The 20,269-nt window shown below is 41.9% G+C and overlaps 1 long non-coding RNA gene across 2 annotated transcripts in view; it reads left to right on the top strand.

Moving 5' to 3' along the window:
• The window catches only part of LOC132400283 (uncharacterized), a 40,234-nt gene extending 27,115 nt beyond the window's left edge, over window positions 1-13,119 (top strand). For both annotated transcript variants that reach the window (XR_009514208.1, XR_009514207.1), the window contains exon 3: window positions 13,021-13,119. This is a non-coding gene — a long non-coding RNA (uncharacterized LOC132400283). The remainder of the gene's footprint in view (window positions 1-13,020) is intronic.
• Window positions 13,120-20,269: the final 7,150 nt, after the last annotated feature.

The following is a 20,269-nucleotide window of genomic DNA, read 5'->3' as shown; positions in this document are numbered from 1 at the left end:
CTTTCTCTTTGCCATTCTCCTGTAAAGCTGTGACAGGCGAAGCACTCAGGAAACAGTTGTTGTATGCGCAGTCTCTCCCATCTCGGCCACTGAAGCGTGTAACTCCTGCAGAGTTGTCACAGATCTCCCTCACTAGTCCCCTTCTTGCATGGTCTTTCAGTTTTTGAGAACAGCCTCAAAAACTGAGTAACTGTGCAAGAAGAGGACAAGTGATCTGCAGCTTTCCATATTTTTTCCATTTTCTGATGACTGACTTAACTGTACTCCAAGGGATATTGACTGATTTGGAAATTTTCTTGAATCCATTTCTTGACCTGTGCTTTTTAATAACCTTTTCACAGAGTTATTTGGAGTGTTCTTTTGTCTTCATATTGTAGTTTTTGCCAGGATACTGACTCACCAGCAGCTGGACCTTCCAGATACAGGTTTATTTTTTTACTGCAATCAATTGAAACACCTTGACTACACACAGGTCTCCAAAAACAGATCTCCATTTAACTAATTACATGACTTCTAAAACCAATTGGCTGCACCAGTGGTGTGTCATCTTAAAGGGGGGGGGGGGGGTGAATACTTATGCAATTGATTATTTTGTGTTTTATAGTTGCAATTAAGTGAGTGAACTTGGCCTTTTCTCCTCAGAGTGACAGAGGATGAGAGGTGACCTGATAGAGGTGTTTAAGATGATGAGATTGGCATTGATTATGTGGATAGTCAGAGGCTTTTTTCCCAGGGCTGAAATGGCTAATGCTGTAGGGTACAATATTAAGGTGCTTGGAATAGGTACAGAGGAGATATCAGGGGTAAGTTTTTTTTTAACACAGAGTAGTGAGCGCATGGAATGGCCTGCTGGTGATGGTGAGGGGGGCAGACATGATAGGGTCTTTTAAGAGACTCCTGGATAGGTACATGGAGCTTAGAAAAATAAAAGGCTATGGGTAACTCTAGATAATTTCTGAAGTAAGTACATATTCAGCACAGCGTTGTGGGCTGAAGGGCCTGTATTGTGCTGTAGGTTTTCTGTTTCTATGTTAATTTAGATCTGCTTTCACTTTGACACAAGAGTCTTTTTCTGTGAGAGAGTGTCAAGGAGGGTGACTACTTCTTATAGGCACTACACCTACGTTTATCTGCTTCACTGTCCTGTGAGCCTCTGCATGCTCTTCCTGTGCTTTTGTTTTTCCCACCCTAGTCTTGCTTTTATTCATGACTGCTTTCTCCTGCCTCCACACCTCATTCTTGTGTAATGTTTTAGCTGTGATCTATTCTTCCGTCTGGTTCCTTTTGGCACCTGGTACCTCCTGACATGTTGAGTCTTGCATCTTCTTAACTTTCTGCCATTTTGTGGCGACCCATTTCCTGGCACATCCGAACCGGCTCACAATCAGATAGCCTACGGGGGTTTGCGAGCACAGAGCTTTGGAGCCTCTGCGCCACGGGGGGCAGGTTGAGGGAGGCTTAAAAGTGAGGCTAAGGATTTCGAATTTCTGGCACCGCAGTTCACAGCGGCCATGCCCAGGCACGGCGTACAGCACCACATCCCGACCCAGGGACCACCCCTCCACGCCCGTGCTCGGCGGCTTCCCCCGGACAAGCTCCGACTGGCAAAGGAGGAGTTCCAGAGGATGGAGGAATTGGGGATCATCCGGCGGTCCGACAGCCCATGGGCCTCCCCCCTGCACATGGTGCCCAAAGCGACGGGAGGCTGGAGACCGTGCGGTGACTACCGCAGGCTGAACGAGGCTACCACACCAGACCGCTACCCTGTGCCGCACATTCAGGACTTTGCAGCAAACCTGCACGGCGCACAGATCTTCTCCAAGGTAGACCTTGTCCGAGGGTACCATCAAATCCCGATGCATCCTGACGACGAACCCAAAACGGCTCTCATCACCCCGTTTGGCCTTTTCGAGTTCCTCCGCATGCCGTTCGGCCTGAAGAATGCCGCACAGACATTCCAGCGGTTAATGGACGCGGTGGGACGGGACCTGGACTTCGCGTTCATCTATTTGGATGACATCCTCATAGCCAGCAGCAGTCGTCAGGAGCATCTGTCCCACCTCCGTCAACTCTGCGCCCGACTGAGTGAGTACTGTCTTACAATCAACCCCGCCAAATGCCAGTTCGGACTCGATACCATTGACTTCCTGGGCCACAGGATTACTAAAGACGGGGCAACCCCTCTGACCGTTAAGGTAGATGCGGTCCGCCACTTTCCCCGACCCACCACGATCAAAGGCCTTCAGGAGTTCGTAGGTATGGTCAATTTCTACCGCCGCTTCCTCCCTTCAGCTGCCCGGATCATGCGCCCCCTGTTCGCCCTGATGTCGGGTCCGAGCAAGGACATTACCTGGGACGAGGAGTCCCCCGCCGCTTTCGTTCAAACGAAGGAAGCTTTGGCGAACGCTGCAATGCTAGTACATCCCAGAATGGACGCCCCTACCGCCCTCACAGTGGACGCATCTAACACGGCAGTCGGTGGGGTGCTGGAGCGACTCATCGCAGGTCACTGGCAACCCCTGGCGTTTTTCAGCAAACACCTGTGGCCACCCGAGCTCAAGTACAGTGCTTTCGACCGGGAACTGTTGGCGCTTTACCTGGCAATCCGGCATTTCAGGTACTTCCTAGAAGGTCGGCCCTTCACCGCGTTCACGGACCATAAACCGCTTACCTTTGCATTTACGAAAGCGTCCGACCCCTGGTCGTCCCGCCAGCAATGCCACCTGTCCTACATCTCTGAATACACGACGGATGTCCGGCACGTCTCGGGTAAGGACAATGTCGTGGCGCATGCGCTCTCTCGCCCTACCGTTCTTGCCCTTTCCCAAGGGGTAGACTTTGAGGCACTGGCAGAGGCGCAGCAGGCGGATGAGGAGATTCCGAGTTACAGAACTGCAGTCTCCGGTTTGCAGCTCCAGGACCTCCCCGTGGGCCCGGGTGAGAGGACCCTACTCTGTGACGTCGCCACCAGCCAGCCCCGTCCTGTCGTCCCGACAGCCTGGCGGCGCCGTGTTTTTGACTCTATTCATAACTTGGCGCATCCCTCCATCCGGACGACAGTCCGGATGGTTTCCAGCAGGTTCGTTTGGCACGGACTCCGCAAACAGGTCAGTGAATGGGCCAAAACGTGCATGCACTGCCAGACAACCAAGGTGCAGCGGCACACCAAAGCCCCACCACAGCAGTTCCATCCCGCCCACTGGCGTTTCAACCACATTCATGTGGATATCGTGGGCCCCCTGCCAGTGTCGCGTGGAGCGCGTTACCTCCTGACTATCGTGGACCGGTTCACAAGATGGCCAGAGGCGGTCCCGCTCACCGACACCACCTCCGAATCTTGCGCCCGAGCCCTGCTCGCCACCTGGATATCCCGCTTTGGTGTACCGGCCCACATTACCTCCGACAGAGGCGCCCAGTTCACCTCCAGCCTGTGGTCAGCTATGGCCAGCCTTTTGGGGACTCAGCTGCACCACACCACTGCCTACCACCCACAGTCGAACGGGCTAGTGGAGCGTTTCCACCGTCACCTGAAGTCAGCCCTCATGGCCCGCCTGCGAGGAGCCAACTGGGCGGACGAGCTTCCCTGGGTCCTACTCGGCATCCGCACAGCGCCCAAGGACGACCTGCACGCCTCGTCGGCCGAGTTGGTATACGGTGCGCCCCTGGTCGTCCCTGGGGAGTTCCTACCAGCCCCACGGGGGCAAGAGGAAGATCCCGCAGCAGTCCTAGGCAGACTACGCGAGAAGCTCGGTAACCTGGCCCCCATACCCACTTCACAGCACGGGCGGCACCCGACCTGCGTACCCAAAGACCTACAGAACTGTAAGTTTGTGTTTGTACGAAGGGGCGGGCATCGGCCGCCGCTGCAGCGGCCATACGAGGGGCCGTTTATGGTGCTCCGGAACAACGGGTCCACGTTCGTGCTGGGTGTTGGGGGGAAAGAGGAGGTTTTCACGGTGGACCGCCTCAAACCGGCCCATGTTGACCTGGCGCAACTGGCCGAGTTTCCGGCACCTCGGCGCAGAGGCCGACCTCCCAAGCAGGTTCTGGCCCAGACTGTGGACATTGGGGGGTGTATTGCCGGTTCTGGGGGGGGGTTATGTGGCGACCCATTTCCTGGCACATCTGAACCGACTCACAATTAGATAGCCTGCGGGGGTTTGCGAGCACAGAGCTTTGGAGCCTCTGCGCCATGGGGGGCCGGTTGAGGGAGGCTTAAAAGTGAGGCTGAGGATTTCGAATAAAGTTTTTTCCTTCGACTGCAGTTACCGACTCCGTGTCATAATCTTAGCGCTGCGTGTAGCACACCGCTACAATTTGTTGTTTAAATCCTCTTCCTTATGTCATTGCTGAGGACCAAATTGAATGTATCTTGGGTCTGTGTGTCATGAGCCCTGCAGTCTTTGTGGCGTGCTGCACCACCTTGGGCTTCTAGGTTCTTCAAACACCTGTATTTACTAATTATTGTCTTAACTAGAGACGTTAAGTCCTGTTGCCTTCTGTTTCATCTTGTCAAGTTATTTGTGACTGGCACGAGTTTTCCACACTTTGAGTATTTAGAGCGGACTCTCTTTTAGCACAGTTAGCAGAGTGTGTGTGTTCAGAATGATATGTTTCACAAAGCCGCTCAGTGGTGCCACCGAAGCTCTGTTTAACTACTTGTTTCTGTCTCTCCAGTGGAGTTGGCCGTCCCTCCACACCTGGGTGGAGTCATTGCCAGAGCTCAACATGGCAGAACCTGCCGTTCTTCCTCACCTAGGTTCAGTCGTTGCCAATGCACACCATGGCACTGTGTCCCTCTCCAAAGGTTGGCCTTGAATTTCGGCCTTGTGATGCTGATTCCAGACAGTTCTTCTTCAGCTTGAGCTTTAGCTTTGCAGCTAAGGGGTGATGGTCAGATGTGACATCTGCTCCTCTCTTCATTCTGACACCTTGAAGTGATCTCTTGAATTTCTTCGATATAAAGATGTGGTCTGTTTTGGATCTTTGCTATGTGGTCAGCTGACACCTAGGTGTTCTCGTGAATTCTTTATGGAGAGAGATGCCTCCTCTGATGACTGTGTTTCTCAATGCACACGTGTCGGTAAAACACTCTCCATTCACATTCATCATACCCAGTCCGTGTGTTCACATCCCATCTTTATACCCTAGTTTTGCATTGAAGTCTCCCATGAGAATGTTAATATCTCTCTCAGGATATGCTTTTAGGATTTTCTGGAGTCTGTTGTAGAAAGTGTCCATGGTTACTTCATCACTGTCATTAGTTGGCATATAATACTGTGTGACATTCATCTTGATCCTTTTCTTTGTTCTAAAGGATAGCGGGATAATACCGGGACCATGGGCTCCCCATCCCATCAACGTCTTCTGTGCTACTTTTGATAACATGCGTGCCACTCCTTGTGTGTGCAAGCTGCCATCTCCCTCATGCCCTGAATAAAGAAGTAGTTCCCCTGTCATCAGCCTCCTCTGCCCAGACTGTGTCCATCTTGTCTCACTGATGCTGAGAAGGTTCAGATTGTTGTCTTTCATTTTGGCCGCCATTTGCGCTATCTTTCCTCTTTTATACTTGGTCTTTACATTCCTCCTTCCAACGGTGGTGGTCCTGTATTGTAGAAGGATGATCGGCCCTGTGGCTTCCATGAAATTGTGACTTTCACCACGCAAGAGGTATTTGCCTCTTATCTTTTTGAGGCTGGCATACCCAAACCAGATATTCACCATCAGCTTCATGCATGTACTGTGTAGGCAATCCTCTGGAACCGAGCTTAGTAATATCTAGGAAAATCCTTAAAACATTGTCCTGGTTATTTTTGTTTGTTACTCAGTTACTACCAAAACACTGGCCTCCCCTATCATAGTAAGGTCTATCTTGACAGCTTGTTTTACTTGTTCATTGGCTACTTTATTACCATAGCTGTTTAAGAGGCCTACAATATGCCCTAGAATGTGTAAGACCTGTACTAATGGCCTAGATGATAATAATTCATAAATATTCTTCCACATGGACAAATGTGGAAGCAGTTTACCTCTGTTGGTTCACCCTATGGTAGTTGACCAGATAGGACTGTAGTAGAAAGAGATCTTCCTAACATAATTAGAGTCAGTACATGCCAAGACTGGTTCTGTTGTTTTAGACATAATTCTAGGGCCCTAGCCTCTGCAAATTGAGCTGTATGATTCCCTAAAGGATGCACTTGTAACTCGTGGTTCAAATTCATTTTCCGATAATAGTTTTCCATTTATAATGAGGAGCAAGGATTATAATTGAGTGGATTCATCTTCCTGGATTTTCATTGTGATTTCATCACAGTACTATTTTTGATAATAGTGCTACACTGGGTCATGGAGGAGGTGGTTGTGCATCCTCCCTCACAGATAAGGCTTATAAGTAATAGCTCTCCAGAACGAACCCCCACTTTAAGAAGTTGTCTTGTAAAAGTGTTTGCCATTTTCCATCAATACACACAAAATGCTGGTGGAACACAGCAGACCAGGCAGCATCTATAGGGAGAAGCACTGTTGACATTTTGGACCGACACCCTTCATCAGGACTAACCGAAAGGAAAGATAGTAAGGAAAGTAGGAGAGGGAGGGGAAAATGCGAAATGATAGGAGAAGACCGGAGGGGGTGAGTTGAAGCTGAGAGCTGCAAAGGTGATTGGCAAAAGGGATCCAGAGCTGGAGAAGGGAAAGGATCATTGGACGGGAGGCCTAGGGAGAAAGAAAGGGGGAGGGGAGCACCAGAGGGAGATGGAGAACAGGCAGAGTGATAGGCAGAGATGGAGGAAAAAAGAGGGGGGGAATAAAACTAACTATGTCAGGGATGGGGTAAGAAGGGGAGGAGGGGCATTAACAAAAGTTAGAGAAGTCAATGTTCATGCCATCAGGTTGGAGGCTACCCAGCCGGTATATAAGGTGTTGTTCCTCCAACCTGAGTGTGGATTCATCTTGACAGTAGAGGAGGCCATGGATAGACATATCAGAATGGGAATGGGACGTGGAATTAAAATGCGTGGCCACTGGGAGATCCTGCTTTCTCTGGCAGACTGAGCGTAGGTGTTCAGCGAAATGGTCTCCCAGTCTGCGTCGGGTCTCACCAATATATAAAAGGCCACACCGGGAGCACCGGACGCAGTATACCACACCAGCCGACTCACAGGTGAAGTGTCGCCTCACCTGGAAGGACTGTCTGGGGCCCTGAATGCTGGTGAGGGAGGAAGTGTAAGGGCAGGTGTAGCACTTGTTGCCTTACAAGGATCAGTGCCAGGAGGGAGATCGGTGGGAAGGGATGGGCGGAAACGAATGTACAAGGGAGTCGCGTAGGGAGCAATCCCTGCGGAAAGCAGAAAGGGAGGGGAGGGAAAGATGTGCTTGGTAGTGGGATCCTGTTGGAAGTAGCGGAAGTTACAGAGAATTGGACCCGGAGGACAAGGGGAATCCTATCCCGAGTGGGGTGGCGGGCAGATGGAGTGAGGGCAGATGTGCGGGAAATGGGAGAAATGCGTTTGAGAGCATGAAAATAATGCTATTTTCCATATCTAGTTATGGTAGCTCTCCGTTCATTTTTTGGGAATTTGATATCATTTTTCAAAGCTGTAAACTGAGTTGGTTTGTCAACTTCCAGTCGCCTTACTGCAAGAAGTGTACGGGATACCACAAAGACTTCATTCTCACGCAGTAGCTTTCTGTTCTATTGATGTGAAGTAATATGAGGCATAGTATCTGTGGGGTTGTGTTTCTTCTCCCTCATTATAGCAGTGGTTTTTGGAGAAACATGTATTTGCAGAAAAGGAGATTTGAAGTCTCTTGTCCAGAGGTCTATTTGTTGGTGAACTACATTCATCAATTTCTCTCATGCCTCATAATCTTCTGGGGTGAAAACAAAAGCCCTTTTGTTTTTCTGGTTACTTCTATTGTGTATTCAATCTTGTACATCTGTACAGGAATTTTATAAATTGGGCACTGTACCTTATTTGCATGTTTGCCTATAATTTTAATGTTTCCTATCGGCTCCCTTCACCAGAGTGAAAAATGCCTGAGTTCGGCACCACAATGTCTGCACCTGTGTCAAAATGTCAGGGCCAAATTTAGCCAAAAATAAGAGCTTTAGCCTGTGGCAAGGCGAGGCTGGAAATGCTTGTATCCTTTTCACCAGGTGGAGCATGCTGAGTAGAGCTGCTGCTGGAATTCTCCTGTGTAGTTTTTATTACATGTCTGTTGGCATTCCCCTCCTTTACAGTTTGTTGTCTTTGTGCTACAGGGGAGGGAGTGAATGATTGGGATGGGCCCTCTCCCTTTGTGTGCTAAGTGGGTGAAGGATTAGGCAGCCCTCATGGCATGTGCTTAGTTGCATATTCTCCTCAATAATGTCAATGGGCTTTCTTAATCTTCTCTCTGTCCTGGAAGAAGTATCTTGGTCTAAAACTTCCTTCAACAGCCTGAAATCATTCATTTATTGGGTGTTGATTAAAGGCTACTCTGCACGTGGTATGAAGGGGTGATATTATAGAATGAACTAGGTGCCAGTCTGCCCTTGCCAATTGTTCACAGGTCTTGTAAACTGGTATTAAGCCCTGGCTTTTGACTATTTTACTCGATACCGTATTAAGTCCTCTGTGTACATGTACGCCATTCCTTTGTTAATAAATCCACACACATATCAGGTATGGTTTTCCACACTCTTGTGGAGGTGGTACCAACGTTATTAATAACATTAATAAAAAATTGCTGAATGTGTTGGGGAATATGCCTGGCCCACAAGACCTGTAACCTCCTGGCATTCTGAAGTAGTCACTTTGAAATTCCTTCAGCATCAGCTGGAACCATTTCACACACTGTACTGCCTGCAAACTCTAAATAGTCAAAGGTCCAAAAACTTGATGGGACGTTTGTACTAGGGAAGCTGCAGTGGCTCCCTGTGCAGGAACAGGTCCTGGTATTCTTCTTTCATTGGCTATAGTGCATGTTCCCAAGCATCTGATCTCCGGGCTTCATTAGTACCTCTAGGATTTACTGGTGTGGGTCCTACCTCATCTGAGCCTGGAAGACGGAATACAGAATATCCCCTTGCATCAGGATTAAGATATGGGTCACCAGGTTTTATCACATAAGCATGTGGTGCCAACTGGTGTGCCTGTTTTCAATCAAAGGGCCACTTCGTTTTGTCTAGGCATGAAGTATTGCTACAATATTGAAATCTGGCACAAATTCATAGTATTGGCCAGCACTTGCCTGTGCAACTGCTGGAAACCAAGAGGTTGACCATTTTATAGTACAAGATGGAATGATGTAGCACTTATCGAACACGCTTTGAGTTGGACAGCCACTAAATAATATTTTTTTCTAAAATAATACTTCTGGTATAACCTGATCATGTTGGGCACTAAATTGGGTTTGCTGACCACTAAATTCTAGACTGAAACGAAGACTTTAAACAATATGAATAGCCACAAGTACTCTCACTTAGGGAGATTAAACTGTAGTTTACTTCCCTATTTATCCTCCATAGTGAGCTTAGCTGCCAATAGCCACTATTCAAGTGGTGGGTCCTCCTCCCTTACAAAGAGAAGATACTTCCAGTGAACAAACCAGTTCATTTATTCTCAGTGATACATGTTTAAATCCAAACAACATTCTTTAAGCACATTTAAATTCTCACAAAGGATTTCTATCTTAAATATTTCCAAATTAAGAATTTCCAATGCTCAAAGGATTTCCAAAATACAGGTACAATTCCTATAAACTAAAAAGACTTACAAATACAGGCAAACAAATTGTCCATTGGAGAAATTGAAGCCAGTGGAATGGATCCTAGTTCACCCCATGTTTCTTTCATGCTTCTTGATGTTCGTTACCACATTCCTAATGAGCCTGAACCGCTCCCTAAATTTATACAGTTTCTTTGCCTCGATATGTCAGTCCATGACCTCCCCTACTGTCATGATGTGGCCACACACAGGTTAAAGGAGCAACACCTTATATTCCATCTGGGTAGCCTCCAACCTGATGTCATTAACATCGATTTCTCTAACTTCTGCTAATGGCCCCCCCATCTCCCTCACCATCCCCCATTCCTGTTTTCCTCACCTTACCTCCTTACCTGCCCAACACCTCCCTCAAGTTTTCCTCCTCCTCCCCTTTCTTCCATGTTCTTCTATACATTCCTATCAAATTCCCCCTTCTCCACCCTTTATCTCTCTCAACAATCAATCGTTACTTCACCTATCACCTACCACCTTGTACTTCTTCCTCCCCTCCCCCCACTTTCTTACTCAGACTTCTCCTCTTTGTTTCCGGTCCTGATTAAGGGTCTCGGATCGAAATGTCGACTGTTTACTCTTTTCCACAGATGTTGTGTGCATTTTGTGTGTGTGTTGCTTTGAACTGAGCAACTTAGTCGGTGTTGTCTGTTTTGAAACACACCAAATTAAATAACCGATTATCTTAGATTGCATCTCTTGCGCAGTAATAAACCAAGTACGGTGACCAACATCCTACGTTCTGTAGATAGTGTGACTGCTATATACAGAGTTTGTTGACTCCTGTTCAGGATCAGAGGCTAAACAAATATACTTGGAAACTTAACCAACAACTATTTGAACTTTACAAGTAGGAGCTGTTGCATTTTGAAAGTCAAGTCACTTTTTTAGCAGAGAAAGGATCTCATTTCTGTTTCTGAGATAGATTAGTTAAAGAATTAAATGGGTTTGTCAAATAAATGCTGGTCAAGTATATTCAAGTGACTGGGAAATGGAGGGAGATTGAAAATCTGTCTGAATGGCACCATAACCACAACCTCTTACTCAATGTCAGCAAAACCAAGGAACTGATTATTGACTTCAGGAAGAGGAAACTGGAGATCCATGAGCCAGTCTTCATCAAAGGATCTGAGGTGGGGAGGGGCAGCAATTTTAAATTCTTCAGTGTTGTCATTTCAGAGGACCTGTCCTAGGCCCAGCACATAAGTGCAATTACAAAGAAAGCACAGCACTGCCACCACTTCCTTAGAAGTTTGCATTCCCGCTATTTTATCCTTGTTGGCTCAATTTGGTAGTTTTTCTGGTTATAAACTAAACTTGGATAAGAGTGACTTATTCCCTTTTAAACGCGCAAACTTTATTGAATGAAAGGATACCATTTAAAGTTGTTGATGATAACTTTATCTATTTAGGTATAAAAATTACCAAGAAATATAAAGATTTATTTACATTGAATTTTTTACCTATGCTTTATCAAATTCAACAACTTACTATAAGATGGTCTCCCTTATCCTTATCATTAGTTGGTCGGATTAATGCTATTAAAATGATGATTCTACCGAAATTTTTATATTTATTTCAAGCTTTGCCAGTTTTTATTCCTAAATCTTTTTTTGATAACATTGATTCAAAAATTTCTTCATTTGTGTGGCAAAATAAAAATCCTAGGTTAATTAAAAGGCAATTACAAAAATCTAAAAAAGATGGTGGTTTTGCTTTACCTAACCTTAGATTTTACTATTGGGCGAATAATATTCGTAACCTAATGTATTGGAAATCAGATTTGGATTCACCATTGTGCCCACAGTGGGTAAATTTAGAATGCAATGAGGCACAGGGATATTCTTTACTCTCCGTTCTGAGTTCTTCTCTTTCTGCCGATTTAGTTAAATTCAATAAACAGATATCCAACCCTGTTGTCAAACATACATTACGAATTTGGTTTCAATTTCGTAAGTTTTTTACTCTGAAAAACTTTGTTCTTGATAGCCCTATTTTAATTTTTTTTCAAACCTTCTTTGACAGATCAAGCTTTTAGCATATGGAAAAGGAAAGGTATAAAATGCTTTCGTGATCTCTTCTTTGAAGGTAGTTTGATGTCTTTTGACCAACTTTCCAACACATTTGAGTTACCTAAATCTAACTTTTTTAGATACCTACAAATTAGAAATTTTTTACATAAAATTCTACCATCCTTCCCCAATTCAACTTCAATGGACTTTTTAGGTATGATTTTTACCTTAAATCCCTATCAGAAGGGATTAGTGGCTTTTATTTATAATATGATTATGAAGATACAACCAGAAATATCAGGTAGAATTAAACAAGAATGGGAAAAAGAACTTCAATATAATATATTAATAGAAAAATGGGAAAAATCTTACAAATGGTTAATTCTTCTTCTATATGTGCTAAACATGCTTTAATACAATTTAAAATTGTACATAGAGCTCATATGTCTAAAGATAAGCTTGCTCGATTCTATTCTCATATTAACCCTCAATGTGACAGATGTCATTCAGAAGTGGCTTCATTGACCCACATGTTTTGGTCATGTCCCACTTTACATAACTATTGGAAGGACATATTTGCTACCATTTCCTCAATTTGGAATATCGATTTACAACCTCATTTTATTACTGCAATTTTTGGTATACCAAATGAGGATGGTAATCAATTTTCCCCTTCAATTAGACGAATGATTGCCTTTGTAACATTAATGGCCAGAAGGTCTATATTACAAAATTGGAAAGAAGTAAATCCTCCTACCACGTTTCAGTGGTTCTCTCAAACTATTTCTTTTCTGAGCTTGGAAAAAATTAGAAGCACTATTTTTGACTCATCAATTAAATTTGAAGAAACTTGGGGACCGTTCATTCGACATTTTCATATGAATTAATTTGGCCTCTTCCAGACCTTCTCTCTACTTATTCTTGTTCAGGTATGGAGTTCTGGAGTTTTTGGCACTATCATAGACAAATAAACTGTTAGTATTGCCCATGTTAGTTTAGTTTAGGGCTTTTTTTTCTTAATATATATTTTTTGCCTGTTTTTTTATAATTTTTTCTTTTTCTTTTGACGATTATTTTTATTTTTTTCATATAAGTACTATAGACGATTGATAATGTACTATGCTTTTCTGTTGATATTTTAATAGGATATTGTTATCCTACTATTAATTTAATTTCAAGTCTTATGCATTTATAACCTATTCATTATTATATTATGTTTTTTTATATATATGAAATTCAATAAAAAGATTGAAAAAGAAAGAAAGGAGTTTGCAAAGATTTTGCGTGACATCTAAAACTCTGACGAAATTTCATAGATGTGTGGTGGAGAGTATATTAACTGGTTGCATCACAGCCTGGTATGGAAACAGCAATGACCTTGAAAGGAAATTCCTATAAAAGTAATGGATTCGGCTCAGTCTATCATGGGTAAGGCCCCTCCCACCATTGAGCACATCTACATGAAACATTGTCACAGGAAAGCAGCATCCAGCATCAGGCACCCCACTACCCAGGACACGCCCTCTTCTCACTGTTGCCATCAAGAAGGTGGTACAGGAGCCTCGGGACGCAAAGCACAATGTTCAGGAATAATTATGACCACTCATGATCCAGCTCTTGATCCAAAGAGGAAACTACATTCAACTTCACTAGCCCTATCACAACCTTTTGAGTCACTTTCAAGGACTCTTCATATTATGCTCTCGATATTTATTGCTTATTTATATTATTATTTATTTCTCTCTCTTTGTATTTGCACAGTTTGTGTCTTTTGTACACCAGTTGAATGCCTAAGTTGGTGCAGGCTTCCACAGATTTTATTATGGTTATTATTCTATCATGGATTTATTAGTTATGCCCACAAGAAAGTGAATCTCTGGGTTGTGATGTACTGTGTATGTACCTTGATAATATTTTAACTTTGAATACTTCTCTCTGCTATTGAATGGGTCAGTGGTTTTTTTGGTCATGCTTTAGATATTAATCCAAGAAATGTATATACAATTAAGTATTATTTTTTAATAATACCTTTGAAAGGAATGCACCATTAATCACAAGTTCTATATATTAACGTTACCACTAATTCTGCAGTGCTATTAAGAAGCAAAACACATACAAATTTTCCTCAATATGTTCTCAATTTCTTTCTTGAATTCCTTCAAATTTTTAGCTTTGCTAGAATTAGTTTCAATGGTAGCTACTTTGCTCAATTTCTCCCAACTCAATAAAACCCTCCAATTGCAATAATCTCCTAGTTCTTTGAACTCTGGAAAGTGCTCATGGTTATGTTTCAGTAAATCACTTGTGGCTCATTAACTTTCATTATGGGCACCCTGCCTCCAGGGAGCAGCTCAGCTTGCTGAATGGTGCCTGCAATTACTTGTTCTGATTATTACCTTATGACAGTATTTTTGCAAACAGCTTTTTGAGAGCTAACTATTTGTTCATAGCTGTAGCTTGTTTCATCAATCATTGAATAGGTTATTTTTTTATGGGGAAAGCTTATTTACATTTCTGTCATAAGCCAAGATCAGCCATTTCCCCTCCAGCAGGGGTTCCCAACCTTTTATACGCCATGGACCCCTACCATTATCCAAGGGGGCCATAGACCCCAGGTTTGGAACCCTTGCTCTAAGGAGTTATAATGATAATAAGTAAAGTGAAACTTACTTGACCTGCTTTTTTCTCTGTTTAAAGTTGTGAATACATTCTCCATCATCGGCTGCAATTGACAGATTAAGGCAGTGGACTGGTTATCCCACTGTATTCAACAAGCGTAGAAACGTAGTAACTGGAAGGAGAGATGTAAAGTGATAACTCTACTGTTCAATACATGCAAAGGGGCAACTAAACATGTTCTAAAATATGGAGCCAAATAACATTAAATGTTAGAAAGGTTGGAAGGCAAAGACATGGTGGGCTGTCTTTGGAGAGCAAAGAGAGAGGTAATGAAGAAGAATGCTTAAATGAAAGAAATAACTAAATGGGAGCCAATCGTCTGACAGGATCAGCTGTGCAAAATAAAGTGATTCAATGTAAAAAGAATGAGAGAATGTGGGCACTTTTAATGGCTCGAGGGGGCAGTTAAGGTATTGCGTTGGGTTGGACTTAAAACAATAGTTGGTATATTGAAGACAATTTAAATGGGACGTATTGAACCAATCGGTCATGTATCAGCGGAAGCCAGATGCAAAGCATGAAGAAGTTCAGTGTAGAAGTGTCAATACTTCTCTTAATATTCCAAATAAACTTTAGTTCTCAAAGATAGAAACAAGTAAGTTATTGAGGAGAGGGTCCAAATTATTTCTTTTCAGTAGTGGGTAAAATGAAATATTATCAAATTGGTTTTTTACATTTTGAAATGTAATCACTTCATTTCTACATATCTGTTGTCACAACCTCTTTGATTCCTAAAAAATTTGTGCAAGACTTTTCCGTGTTGAATTTGCCACTCCGTTGTTCACACCATTCTCTTCAGACACACGGTTTCTAAAGTATCAAATCCTCCATAAACACCCGGTATTCCGTCACATTTTCTTCCTTTAAAACTCTCCCAGAACCTCACTTTTTGTCCATTTTGTTATAAGAGATTGTCAATTTCCCTTTGTTTGACTTGCTGTATGTTTTTCCCTAATTGTTTCCTGTAAATAATCTTAGGGAATGTTTCTACATTGATGGTGCCACACATATGATGTGGAAAATTAAAGGTCTACTAAATTACCACCAAGCTGGTAAAGGTAAATTTCCTTCTTTTGATTGGAACTGGGCATAGAATCTTGGGTTGAAAACAAGAAACAGCAGATGCTGGAAATACAAAATAAAAACAAAAAAAAAGTTGGAAATACTTGGCAACATCTGTGCAATGAGAAGTAGGATTGATGGGAGGCATTAACCCGGAATGTTAGCTCTATTTCTCATTCAGTAGTGTGTTGGAAGAGTGGCATTTTTTGTTAAGATGAGTCCCAGCAGTCTCAGTTGAACAGGCGGGGTACTAAAGCAGCAAATTGCTTTTAATGTTCTGTATGCTGCCAGGAATCATAAGTTTACTAAGCAATTACCTTCCTGAAGTTGGACAACAACATTCATATACACTCAGCGGAACATTATTTGACTTGGGAATTCTCATCCGCTCATAATCCAGAACTGAAGGTTGGAAGATCTTTTGTTGTGCTCTACTGCTATGTACTTCAATATGGAATGGATACTCATTGATACATCATCACTTTGCTTCTATTCTCATTAAACTAAAATGAGTATAGCAAGAGTATCTAACATTTATGCCCAAAGTATAAAAGACTGCTGATTTTATAAATATATTAACAAATATAGAAAACTGCAACAAAGCTATGGAATAATGCTTAATTTTCCTATTTTCAATGACATTTTCAGCTTTACAAATATTTATTTCTAATCTTTACTATTTTTATGTCCTGTGCTATAGAAAGGAATTTCTGTTCATTTTTATCAATGTGCATATATTTGCAGTTTCCCAATGAACTAGTTCATAAAGGAACAGAGATCACAACAACCTCTTCCAATTTGCAGCCTTCAACAACACACACCTTAACTTTTAGGAATTACCCAATAAATATTTATTGATTTTCTTTGATTGGCTTTTGATTCTGTATTTTAGATTGATGGTATTATATTGTTTGTAATTTTGTTTGTAATAATTGTAAGTTTCCAATTTAATGATGATAAAGAAGAAATCGGTTTCTTTCTCTCCATCTGTTTCTAAAACAAATGTAAAATAATGTAATTACACAATATTTAATTTCTTCCTGGTTAATTAAAAACTCACTATGACAAAATGCTCAAAAAAACTTCAAACAATGAGCTACTGTTTGCAGTTCTAATATTGGCAACATCTGAATAGTGTCTGCCAAATTAAATTGTAAACATGCACCAGCTTTAATTAATTCCAACACAGCAATAGTTATGGTGCTTATTGGAACCAGAGAAACTGGTACTTTCAATCTTCCCAGGCATCATGTCTCTCTGAATATGATGTAATCAGAGGAGTCTAGTTTTTTTCAAATATAATGTCATGTTACTGTTCTAATTTTGCATTCACATCCCCAAAACTAAATAATGCTGACCTAACTAAATAAGCTATCAATTATGAGTTATAATCTCTAAACAAGTTTATTTCAACAAGGTATATAGACATAAAGACATTTTGGATTGCAGCACTATATAAAAACAATCATGCACTAATTGTAATAAATTTAAATTTTGGCATGGAAGCAAATCTGTGGTAATTGCCAAACCAAGTATGATTTTCATGAATCAGAATCAAGTTTAATATTCCTGGCATATGTTGAGAAATTTGTTAACTTTGCAGCAGCAGGAAAATGGTGAATTACAATAAGTATATATATATATATAAAATAGTTAATAAGTAGTGCAAAAATAGAATTTAAATAAAGCTGATGAGGTAGCAATCATGGGTTCAATGTCCATTTGGAAATCGGATGGCAGAGAGGAAGATGTTCCTGAATCATGAGTGTGTGTTTTCAGGCTTCTGTTCCTCCTCCCTGATGGTAGCAATGAGAAGAGGGCATGTCCTGTGTGATAGGGGTTCTTAATGTTGGACACTGCCTTTTTAAGGCATCACTTCTTGAAGGTGTTCTGGATTCTATGGAGGCCGGTGCCCATGATGGAGCTCGCTAAGCTTACAACTGTCTGCAGCTTTCTTCAATCCTGTGTCCTCCAAGCCCTCCATACCGGACAGTGATGCAGCCAGTCAGAATGCTCTCCATGGTACATCTGTAGAAATTTGCAAATGTTGTAGGTGATATTCCAAATCTCCTCAATCTCCTAATGAAATATAGCCTCTATTAAACACATTTGTAATATATGCTCTCTGAACAACTTTCTAAATGCCTCAAGTGAGAAGTTACAACTGTTTAGAGGTGTAATTTTGAACAGCTAACACTAATATTACTCAAAGAGCAAAACATATTTTGTGTAAACATATGACACCAAGACCTAATATAGAAACTCCAGTTTTTAAAATAATTATTTGATCTATTTTTGTTTCTATCTCAACTTTCCTGTTGTTGTTCTTGGGGGGGTGGGGGGAGGAAGGTGCAAAATACTCCTTTTGTTCTTTGAATCCCTTGGTCATAATCAAAATGACAAATTACTGGGAAATAAATGTAAACATAACTTCAGAAAATTCCATACTTTGAAGTTCAAACTAGCTGCAATGTAATGAATATTTCTGATCAGTCACATAAGAATTAATATTTAGTGAAACTATTACTAGTATTTCAGTCCCGAATTCTGAATTAAGATGAAAGAATAAATTTTTCCTGAAGACTGTGTTTAACAATTCAACAATTGTGAAGAAAAAAATTTAAATTTATCTACTTGTAAATATTGATTTTGAGTATCATTGCCTATGCCTTGTTGTTATTGATTATTATTTAACATATTTGTAGTTAAATTTAATATGTTCTCAGTGGTCATTTTATTTGATACACCTCATTAATACCATTATCTAATCAGCAAATCAGTGGCGGCAACTCAGTGCATGAAAGCATGCAGACATAGTCAAGAGGTCCAATTGTTAACACCAGACATCAGAATGGGGAGGAAATGTGATCTAAGTGCCTTTAACCATGGAATAATTGTTGGTGCCAGACAGGGTGTTTTGAGTATCCGAGAAGCTGCTGGTCTCCTGGGATTTCACGCACAATACTCCAGAGTTTACAGAGAATGCTGTGGAAAAACAAAAAAAAATTCTATCTAGTGAGTGGCAATTCTGTGTGTGAAAGCACATTGTTAATGAGAGAAGTCAGAGGAGAGTGGCCAGACTGGTTCTGCTGACAGAAAGGTAACAGTAAGTCAAATAACCACACATTTTGATAGTGGAGTGCAGAACAGCATCTCCAAATGCACAACACGCCAAACCTTGAAGTGGATGAGCTACAGCAGTTGAAGATGGTTGGTTGCAATACTGGTGCAAATCAGTAAGTACGTGCATAACAATCCATCAGTGTTGCTGGTCATTCATCACGAGGCATGCTGAAAGCTATTCCTACTTGGCAACTTTTAATCTCCATCAGCAAGAGATGGCTGGTAGTCAGATGACTCATCTTCTATCTGTAATGTGTTATCTGTAACATGGAGACTTGATTCATTATAGTTGATAGTTTATCTAGTTAAATCTGTATTGTTTACTTTTGGGAATGTGAATGCAAAACTATATATCACCAGCATCTTGTTGCACAACTCTATTTGATAAACACGTCACCCTGTTCCAAAGGACAGAATCCACCTTTGTCAGGTTTCATCAAAGAGCAGTTTCAGAAATGTAATATTGTGAACTCTCTCCCCTCTTGTAGATCTCAGAATGTTATTCACAAACATTTCTTTTACTTCCACATTTCAGTCCTAGGTGGTTTTCCCTTTAAATTGCTGCAACCTTTAATATTCCCAGTACCACTACCCTCCCCAATGAGACTAAGTCCCAAACAGCAGCACTCATGATTACATGAGTATATCTGACTATTTAAGTCAGACTGTGTCATATGAGGTAGATGCTTGACGCTCCGTAAGCTTGGCATTTTGTCAAAATATAACATTTAGGTAGTATTATTTAATGTATTTTTCCCTTCCAAAGCACTGTAAGCATCAGGGATTTCTGTGTTTAAGAAGGAATTCCCTTCACTAATACACTCATTTGTTAATATAAGCGGGATATTAAAGTGATAATTTCAAAACTTGCTAGACAAAATTAAGATGTGCTGATATGTCATACGGGAGGCAAATGGAAATAAAAGAAATGCACATCTCTCTGGTTATCACTGGATTGCCCAGAACATCTTATTGCTATTGAAAAAATATAGTAACGAATGCCACCAGGATGAAATGGTTAACATACAATGGATCTGCACTGATACCTGGTTTAGGACATAGCATACTTTTCGGAGAAGGAATGCTGAAGCTCTCAGCACTGAAAGGATTGTTATAGATGTAAATTATGAGAGTGGTGCATTATTTACCACAATGTTGTGCTGAAAAACTTGCAAAAACTCCTAACCACCTCATTTATCCACCCCTTTCCATCCCTTCTGCTGTATCAGGAACCTAGTTTAAATCTAGCAACAACAATAAAAATGTGATGTTTGCTCTGTTGAGGCAAATTGGGGTGAATAAATCCCCAGGTCCTGACAAGGTGGTCCCTTGGACTTTGTGGGAGGCTAGTGCAGAAACTGCAGGGACCCTAGCAGAGATATTTAAAACATCCTCAGCAACAAGTGAGGGACCAGATGATTGGCAAATAGATAACGTTGCAGATAGATCATGTTAAGAAGGGTTCTAAGAATAAGCCAGGAAGTTATAGGCTGGTGAGCCTGACATCTGTAGTGGCTAAGTTATTGGAAGGTATTCTAAGGGACCAGATATATAAATATTTGAATAGACATGGACTGATTAGGGATAGTCAACATAGCATGGTAGGTTGTGTCTAACCAATCTTACAGAACT

Source organism: Hypanus sabinus, chromosome 10 (genome assembly GCF_030144855.1).
Source record: "Hypanus sabinus isolate sHypSab1 chromosome 10, sHypSab1.hap1, whole genome shotgun sequence".
Taxonomy (NCBI): domain Eukaryota; kingdom Metazoa; phylum Chordata; class Chondrichthyes; order Myliobatiformes; family Dasyatidae; genus Hypanus; species Hypanus sabinus.
This window is presented reverse-complemented; position numbering and strand designations above follow the sequence as displayed.